The sequence below is a fragment of the Benincasa hispida genome, chromosome 4, assembly GCF_027475165.1.
Source record: "Benincasa hispida cultivar pf3 chromosome 4, pf3_genome.v1.1, whole genome shotgun sequence".
Classification (NCBI taxonomy): Eukaryota; Viridiplantae; Streptophyta; class Magnoliopsida; order Cucurbitales; family Cucurbitaceae; genus Benincasa; species Benincasa hispida.
The window spans coordinates 5,193,141-5,203,196 of NC_143481.1; positions in this window are offsets into that span (position 1 = coordinate 5,193,141).

Genomic DNA, 10,056 nt, shown 5'->3' on the forward strand with positions numbered 1-10,056 from the left:
AGGCTAAACATCTGAGGAATTTCCGGAAGCATGGCCCTCGCTTCTTTGATAGATCGTTGGGGGACCCCACCAAAGCAGAGATGTGGTTGTCGTCTATTGAGACAATATTTCATTTTATGAGGTGCCCGGAAGAGTACAAGCTTAAATGCGCAGTCTTCATGTTGACTGGTAACGTGAAAATCTAGTGGCGTTCAGTAGAAAAGATGATTGATACTGTAGGTGAACTTGCAACCTGGGAACAGTTCAAGGAGTGCTTTTATGATAAGTACTTTTCGGCCAACACCCGATACAACAAACAGGCAAAATTCTTGAACTTGAGGTAGGGAGTTATGTCGGTGGAAGAGTATGAGCAGGAATTTAATAAGTTGTCTCGCTTTGCTCCTAAACTAGTAGCCACTGAGGCAGCGAGGACAAAGATATTCATCCAGGGCCTGAGAAGCGGATTGTGAGGGATGGTGCATGCCTTGGACCTCAAGACGTATGCCGCAGCACTACGGGCCGCCGTGAGGATTAACGCTGACTCCCAGGTGGGAGAGGAATATAGGAGGTCGCTCGGGATCGAGACCTCCACAGGTCAAAAAAGGAAGGCTGGGCCTAGAGCTCCTGAGCATCAGCAGAGGAACCAAAACACAGTGAATGCTCCACGTCAGTGGGGACAGCAGGGTTCCTAAGTTGTGACTGGCAGGGAGGATAGGTCGATATGTACCACTTGTGGTAAGCGACACTGAGGACGTTGTCTAGTCAGCTCTAGGATCTATTTTCGATGTGGCCAGAAGGGACATATGTCAGATAGATGCCCGAGGAGGAACGCGCCTTAACACAGGGGCCAGTCCATGAGTTCGTTTTAGGGAGGCCCGAGTCGTCAGCAATAGCAGGGTAGGGTGTTTTCTACCATTCAGCGTGAGGCCGAGAAGTCAGGCACAGTGGTGACAGGTACACTTCCCATTTTAGGGCACCATGCTTTAGTTTTATTTGACTATGGCTCTTCATTTGTTTATATCTACTGTATTTGTGAGGCATGCCATGTTAGACTCAGAACCTTTGTCACTTGCATTGTCCATTTCAATACATCAGAAGAGATCATGTTAACTACATAAAAGATAAAAGCATGTCAGATAAAGGTAACCAATCGCGCATTAGATGTAACCTTGATAATTTTAGATATACGCGATTTTGATGTGATATTGGACATAAATTGGTTAGCTGCTAATCATGCCAGCATAGATTGCTCCTGTAAGGAGGTCATCTTTAACCCTTCTACAGGAGCTAGTTTTAAGTTTAAAGGGGTTGGAACCATAGTCCTACCCAAAGTGATTTCAGTATTGAAGACCAGTAGACTATTCGACCAAGGAGCTTGGGGCTTTATGGCCAGTGTGGTGAACACTAGAGAGACTGAAGTCACCTTGACTTCAGAGCCAATAGTGAGGGATTTTTCAGACGTTTTTCCAAAGGATCTTCCCGGACTGCCCCCACAGCGAGAGATAGATTTTGCTATTGAGTTAGAGCCAGGCACAACCCCTATTTCGAAGGCTCCATACAGGATGGCCCCGACAGAGTTAAAGGAACTGAAGGTCCAATTGCAGGAGTTGTTGGACAAGGGTTTCATACGCCTTAGCGTTCACCATGGGGTGCACCTATTTTGTTTGTGAAAAAGAATGATGGATCGTTACGTTTGTGCATTGATTACAGAGAGCTGAACAATGTGACCGTCAAGAACAAGTATCCACTTCCCAGGATTGATGATTTGTTTGACCAGTTGCAGGGAGCTACGGTATTCTCTAAGATTGATCTCCGGTTAGGATACCAACAGCTGAGAATAAAGGACAGTGACATACCCAAGACAACTTTTCGTTCGAGGTATGGACATTATAGTTCATAGTGATGTCGTTCGGTCTAACGAATGCACCAACAGTGTTCATGGATTTGATTAATATGTATTCAAGGAATTCCTCGACACCTTTATGATTGTTTTTATTGATGACATCTTGGTTTATTCCAAGGCAGAGGCCGAGCATAAGGAGCATTTGTGGAAAGTTTTGGAGATGTTGAGGGCCAATAAGTTGTATGCTACGTTTTCTAAATGTGAATTTTGGTTGAGGCAGGTATCCTTTCTAGGGCATGTAGTATCGAAGGAAGGTGTCTCTGTGGATCCTGCAAAGATTAAGGCAGTTACGAGTTGGGCTCGTCCAACCACAGTCAGTGAGGTGCGCAATTTCTTGGGGTTAGCAAGCTACTATAGACGATTTGTAAAGAACTTCTCTCGCATAGCCACCCCATTGACTCAATTGACCTGGAAGGGAGCAACGTTTGTTTGGAATGAGGCTTGTGAAAACAGTTTCCAGGACCTCAAGCAGATGTTGGTTTCAGCCCCAGTTCTTACAGTACCGGATAGATCAAGTGGTTTTGTCATTTACAGTGATGCGTTCAATAAGGGGTTGGGATGTGTATTGATGCAGCAGGGCAGAGTAGTTGCTTACGCTTCACGTCAGCTAAAGAAGTATGAACAGAATTATCCCACGCACGACTTGAAGTTAGCAGCAGTGGTTTTTGCTCTCAAGATCTAGAGGCATTACTTATATGAAGAGAAGATACGGATCTTCACTGATCACAAAAGTTTGAAGTACTTTTTCACTCAGAAATAGTTAAACATGAGGCAAAGAAGGTGGTTGGAGCTGGTGAAAAACTATGATTGTGAAATTTTGTACCACCCGAGAAAAGGAAATGTAGTGGCAGATGCTCTAAGCAAAAAGGTGGCTTATTCAGCAGCCCTCATTACTAGACAGACTCACTTGTTCAGGGAATTGGAGAGGGTAGAGATCGCAGTGGCCGTGGGAAAGGTCACGACACAGTTAGCACATTTTTCGGTGCGATCGAGCCTAAGGCAGAAGATTATTGATGCGCAGCGAGACGACCCTTATCTGAAAGAGAGAATTCGTAGGGTGGAGTCAGCCAAGATGACGACTTCTCAGTTTCGTGGAAGGTGGCCTCCTTTATCAGGAGCGTTTGTGCGTGCCAGCAATTAGTGATATTAAAGATGAGTTGTTGTCAGAGGCTCATAGTTCCTTATTTTCGATTTATCCTGGTAGCACCAAGATGTATCGGGACTTGAAACGTTGCTACTGGTAGAATGATATGAAAAGGAAAGTTGCAGAGTTCGTCAGTAAGTGCTTGGTGTGCCAGCAGGTGAATTCCCCGAGGCAGAAACCAGCAGGCTTGTTACAGCCATTGAGTGTACCAAAATGGAAGTGGGAGCATGTGTCTATGGACTTCATCGTGGGGTTGCCTCAGACAGTCAAAGGTTTCACTGTGATATAGGTTGTGGTAGATAGACTTACGAAGTTAGCACATTTCATACCTGGGAAGTCCACCTTTTTAGTGAATAATTGGGCATAGATATACATGAAGGAGGTGGTGAGATTGCATGGAGTACCCGTGTCCACCGTGTCAGACAGAGACCCTCGTTTCACGTCTAACTTCTGGAAAAGTCTTCAGGCAGCTTTGGGGACCCGGTTAGACTTCAATACAGCTTTCCACTCTCAGACTGATGGGCAGACGGAGAGATTGAATCAGATATTGGAAGACATGTTGCGTGCCTGTGCCATAGAGTTTTCGGGAAGCTGGGATGCTCACTTGCATTTAATGGAGTATGCTTATAATAACAGCTATCAGTCCACTATTGGGATGTCACCATTTGAGGCCCTATATGGGAAGAGTTGTAGGTCCCCTGTGTGTTGGGATGAGATAGAAGAGAGAAAATTGTTAGGACCTGAATTAGTTCAGGCCACGAATGAGGCAATACAGAAGATCGGGGCTCGTATGCAAACAGCTCAGAGCAGACAGAAGAGCTATGCCGATGTAAGACGTAAGGATCTGGAATTTGAGACTTGTGTGAAAGTGTTCTTAAAAGTGGCACCCACGAAAGGTATTCTGAGGTTTGGCAAGAAGGGGAAGTTGAGTCCGAGATTCATTGGACCTTTCGAGGTCTTGGAGCGAGTTGGCCCCGTAGCTTACCGATTGGCATTGCTCCCAGCACTGTCTTTAGTTCATAATGTCTTCCATGTTTCGATGCTAAGAAAGTATGTGACAGACCTGTCTCATGTAGTTGACTACGAGCCCTTACAGTTGAATGACAACTTGAGCTAAAAGGAGAAGCCTATAGAGATCCTCGCCACAGAGGTAAAGACATTGCGTCGCGGGGAAATTAAATTTGTGAAGGTCCTGTGGCAGAATCACCAGTTCAAGGAGGCTACTTGGGAGCGGGAGGACGAGATGAAGGCCTAGTACCCGGAACTTTTTCAAGATTGAACTTTTGAGGACAGAAGTTCTTTGAGGAGGGAAGAATATAACACTCCAAATATTTTTTTTTTATTTTTTTTTGTGTAATTTCAGTATTTTCTTTTATTATTGAGGGCATTTTTGAAAATTTGGACTTCAAGTGTAAGTGCAGAAATTTAATTGTTCAATTTAGAAATTAATGGCAGGAATTAATTTGTTTTTTAGAAGGAAAGAAATTTAATAGTATAAAGTGGAATAAGGAAGTGAATAAAATATAATTATACTTATTTCCTTTTTTAGTTATTATTATTATTATTTTATTTATAAAAATCAATTTTCCTTATTCTTCACACATCCGCGCCTCCCCCCCTCAATTTCTTTTTCCTCCAGCTGCCATCGACACCTCACCGTACCGCGTCACTTCCGCTGCCGACCTCGACCTCCAGCCGATCTCCTCAGCCCGTCGTCCAGACGCTGTCGGTTCAGCCCTAGCCGCTCGCCGCTGAGGTTTTGCCCAGTCGACGCCTACTGTTCGACGAGGCTCGATCGTGTTCGAAACCCCCCTCTCAGCGCACCAGCCAGTCAGAAACTCGACGCCTCGTCCGCTACGTTCCGCCGCTCGCCATTTGCCACCCGCGCTTGTATGCCGCCATATCTACTCTCGCTCAGCCCCTGCCGCCGCTGTGGTTGTCGTCGAATCCGTTTTGGGTAAGATTTTTTTTTGTGAAGTTTTGGGTAGAAGATTGGCCCCCATTAAGTTGGGAATGAAAGTTGATTTATTCGAACTATTTTTGGCTTTAGATTTGAGTCTGGGAAACTGTTGGAGTGGCTATCCAGTGGGTTCAAGATCGTTTTCGACAAGTTTTGGTAAGCTTGGAGGTTTCAAAACCATCTTGTTTTGGTTGATGTTGCTGTAAAAATTTGGACTTGGAAACTTAATAATGGCTTATGTTTTTTGTTGGCTTTGTTTGCAAAGTTTGGGAGCGAGTTCGGCTTAAACTTCAACTTTGGAACTTTGATCCAAGATTATTCTATTCTAAGGAGAAGATAAACTTGTTAGTTATTTTGGCTTCAGTTAAGTAATCTTACTACTGGAACTGCCCATGGGCCAGGCATTAGATGTATGCTAGCATGATAAATGAATATTATGGCAGAATGACAGCATGATAGATTGATAATATAACATGATCAAAGTATGTTCTGTTACGAGATCCAAAATATTTATTTATGCACATAGACACTTGAATGTTAGTATGAGATGGTATGTGCTTCTATGACTGTATTTGATTTGATGACGTTGAGGTATACATGTATGTTGTAGAACCATGATGTTGAGGTATATGTGTATGTTGTAGAGCCATGATGTTAAGGTTTATATGTATGTCATAGATTTGTACAGTGATGATTCTGATGTTGAGACTGCAAATGTCCTTATTGATTAGTTAGATGCCCATTAGATTTTATGTTTCCTTCGGGATTCACCAGTTTGTGTTTCCTTCGGGATTCACCAGTTTGTGTTTCTTTCGGGATTCACCAGTTTGTGTCTCCTTCGGGATCCTTCTTATTTCATGTGTATATGTGTCCCATGAGGACTTGAGCAGTTTATATGTTTCTTCAGAGGTGGATATCTAGAGGACATAGATGCCCAACTTGACCCCAGTAGTGGGGTTACTTACTGAGTATTTTATACTAATTCTTTCTCATGTTGTTGTTTTAGGTAAGGGTAGAGATGCACCGACGATGGACAAGCGAAATTCGTGATCGAGCCACTGGGACTAGTTTTTACGCTTCCGCATCATGAAATTTAGAGTTCTTTTCATGTTTCTAACTTTTAGTTTTGACGTTTAAAACTTACTTTTAAAAATCATTTTTCAGACTTGTTTATTATCGTTTATGATTTATGGGTACCCTACTATTGTTTTGGTATTTGAATTTAATGAAAGTCTTTTGAACTTACCTTATTTAATTAACATTTATTTCGTCATAACCGAGTGTCGTTTTGAGTTTCATGCATGCATGTATTTAGTAACGGCCTAACTTAAGCCCTAGGGGGTCAGCTCGTTACAAGATAGAAAAAATAACATGTATTAAAAAAAAAAATTACAGTGTACCTAAAATTGTAAATGTGTGAGAAACAACATATAAAGTATAGTAATAATATATGGAAAATTAATATATATTAAAAAAATAACAAATTTTATAAGTCCTTGAAACAAATAAAACCATCCATAAATATTCACAATGAAAAATATGAGGTAAAAGTGCATAAACAAATAAAAACCCAAACTCAACCAGGTATTGAATTTTTACATGACCTACGATTATGACCCTTACTACCACAACTAGTACAGCATATTGTTTTCCCATTCTCTAAGCAAGACGAGATTCTCAGGCGTTTGACTTGCAGAGGACGAATGGGGTTGTCGTTCAAATTACAGAGACTTGAAAATTGTTGCACATTATCAATAGGCCATGTTTCCTAACTATAGTGGTTATTTTCATCCCACTGACTATTGAACAAAACTCTTAATCGTTGAACAACCATAACAAGAAAGCATTCAGCACAGAGGATGAAGAAAGCTATGGTTATGTGTTGTATTATGATATTTTATGTTTGAAACAAAAGGATAATAAATATAATGTTAAAAATCATTTAAAACCTATGAAACTTGGTTAAGATTAATATAGAGAATAATATAAATAAAAAATCTTAGTTAAGATAAATAATATAATATGATATTTTAAATTTCAAAACAACATTTGAAAATTAGTTGACGTACAAGATTCGAAAATGAACAATTATTAAATGTGATTTAAAAATTTAAAACAATTATTAAATCTCGAGATTGGTGGCAAATTAAATTACCCGCTTGAAATGATGATTTTAGTTAACATTGAAAGTTCGTTTGATATATAGTTGAGTAATTAATTAATTACAATCTCATTAATAAATATACCGAATTAATTACACTGCCATTAAAAGGGACGATGGGAACATTTTAAGATTTTAGAAAATTGTGCTCATGTGACATATATGCATTTTTTATATAATTCAAAAGGATCTTGCCTTTTATTATTTTTCCAAATGATAGTGTAACTACTGCTATATACCTGATTATTCCTTAACCTTATCATAACCCATTTTCTATAATTTACTATCATATGCACTTTTCTTAATTCTCAAAATTTCACTTAGTTTTTTAAATCATTGGTGAAAAGTAAATAATAAAAAAAAGAATTTTAAAGGTGAAAGTAGTTTCCGTAGGTTTAAAAATAAAAAACAAAATAATTATTAAAAGGGTCCTATAATTTTTTTTTGGTTGAATCGTTTTTCTCTGATACATCCACATGTCCCTCGATTAATTTCCTAATACTCTGCTAAATATGACATATTTTTAAAATTTAAAATTTAAAATTTAAAATAATAATACAGTGTTAGAATAGTGAAAAATATTTTTTATTATTAATTTATTAAAAGCACGCAATTAAGTTTGATTGAATGATTAAAAATGGTTTTAAATGGAAGTATTTTGAAGATGATCACTCACTCATTAAGGGTTATATTTCAAACTGATATTATAATAGGTGTTTTTAGCCTAAAAGAATGAGTATAATGGCTATTCAAAAGTTTGTTTAATAATAAATTGGTTTGATGTTTTTCTTTTAAACGTACAACAAGTGAAGTTTTTATGAGGAAGGTTTATATATCAAGGTGATTGCAATATTAGAATAATAATTTGAGCACCAGCAAGTTATGATATGTGCGTGTGTTTTTTGTTTTTAATTAAAAACGTCTTTTTTCGATCAACATGAACATAATTCTTGATAAGTATGTATCATCGATTAAGAGGTCAAATATTTATATTCTCACTTCTAGCGTGTTGTTGAACTATGTTTGTCTTCCTAAATAATTTTTAAATAATCAAATTTTTAAGATTATACATTACGTTAAGTGGGGGAGACAAGAAAAAAAGAAGAGAACAACTCAAAGAGATATCATTTTTCTTTTTTTAAAGGAAGAAGAATAGAGATAAAAGTTAGAGAGAACTAAATAATAGAAAATAAAGAATGACAATAATTTTAAAAAGAAGTTCGGTTGAGAAAAACTTGCCGAAAAAACTTAGAGAGAACAAAAGAATAAGTTATATAAATACTCTTGAATATACTTGTTTGCACGAGGTTTTTGAAGAAACTTGTTTCGTGGAGTTGAACTTGGTGTTTATATTAATTTCAGTATAGCGAGTACACTCTCTGATACACAATCCTTTGATGTTTTCGAAATAAAATTTAATCTTTCAGCTAGTTGATCTTCTTAGATGATCGATCTTTGGGTTCATTGACCTTTGAGCTTAATGATGCTTTTTGGTGATTGACCTTTGGGCTTGATGATGCTTTTTGGTGATTGACCTTTGAGCTTGATGATCTGGATCATAGTTCACATGAGACTTCTTAAAGGATCAAAGTTCGCACGAGACTTCTAGAGAAATGTATTTAGTGAAGTTCAACTTGTGTTGATGTAGATTTAGATTATTTTGTGAAGTTGAACTTGTGTTGATGTAGATTTAGATCCATAGTACTAATTCTTGAATGCCTGTATCTCCCAGGAGTCAATAAACATTTTGATTGTAGAAAACTATATTTAGGCTTTCTGAAGTTTAAAATTTATGACCCCGACAAATGAGGAGAGCTCTTTTATTTATAGAGTTCTCAGGTGGGTTTGAGCATGGACTTAACCCTCGGTTCCAATTAATTCGAGTTGGGTCTAATTTGGCACTTCAGTCAAATTAAGGTTTTTTTGGGGCTTAATTGAACTTTAGCCCAAATGAAGATATTAGTTTGGACCAAATCAATTTTATTCAATCCAACGGTCATGAAGAAAACACGTGGCATCATCGAAACTCACAAGTTTATGTCTTCAACTTCAATTTGTGACACGTGTCAACTTCTAATTGGTCCTTGATGATATGCAGTAATGCATGTCATCTTAGGTCTTTTACTTAGAATTATGAAGGTTGTTAAGCAGAATATGTGGCAATCATGCTAGGAGTTCATGAGAAGAGGAGGTTGCGTCATTTAACATTAAAGAATCTTGGCCAACCCGTTATTATGCGTTATTATGCGTTCAATGTTCTATTTTTGTAGCTAATGCAGGAAGTGGACACAAACGCGAAAATCGGACCACCGCATAAACGACCGCATGTGGAGAAACTTTCCATTGTAAAGGCGAACGCGTCGATCAATGCATGGATGTTGCGATAATCAGCCGTATGCGTCCATCACATGGGAGTTGTGCTCGTCAAGCGATTGCGGTCATCGTGTAGAGTTGCAATATTAAGCGAATGCGGTTACTGATGATTGTGGCTACACGATAACGCATACTAATGGGATCAACGCAAGGTTGGTGGAATGAACGCATCAACGCATCTACCTTGAGAAAATCAAAAGCTGATGTTGACATTTCACCTACCACGCCGTTAGCGGCAAAGATTCAAAAAAGGATTAACGTACCGAATGTTAGACTCAGAGCAGTCCATTAATGTTGTCGACAATCCAAGCTCTATAAATAGAAGCCGATGAACAAAAATTCAAGTAATCCAGGGTTTTTGCCCAAGGTTGAATCCAAGGTTTTCGCCTGAGGTTCGCCTAGGGCGGATCCTTGTGATCCAGACAAAATGCGTAAGAAGACGCTTGAGAGTTCTTCACCTCCTTCATCCATTTCGAGTGACGACCGGAGCCTTCGACCGGAGCTAGATCTCGAGAGAGTCAACTCCACCGCCCATC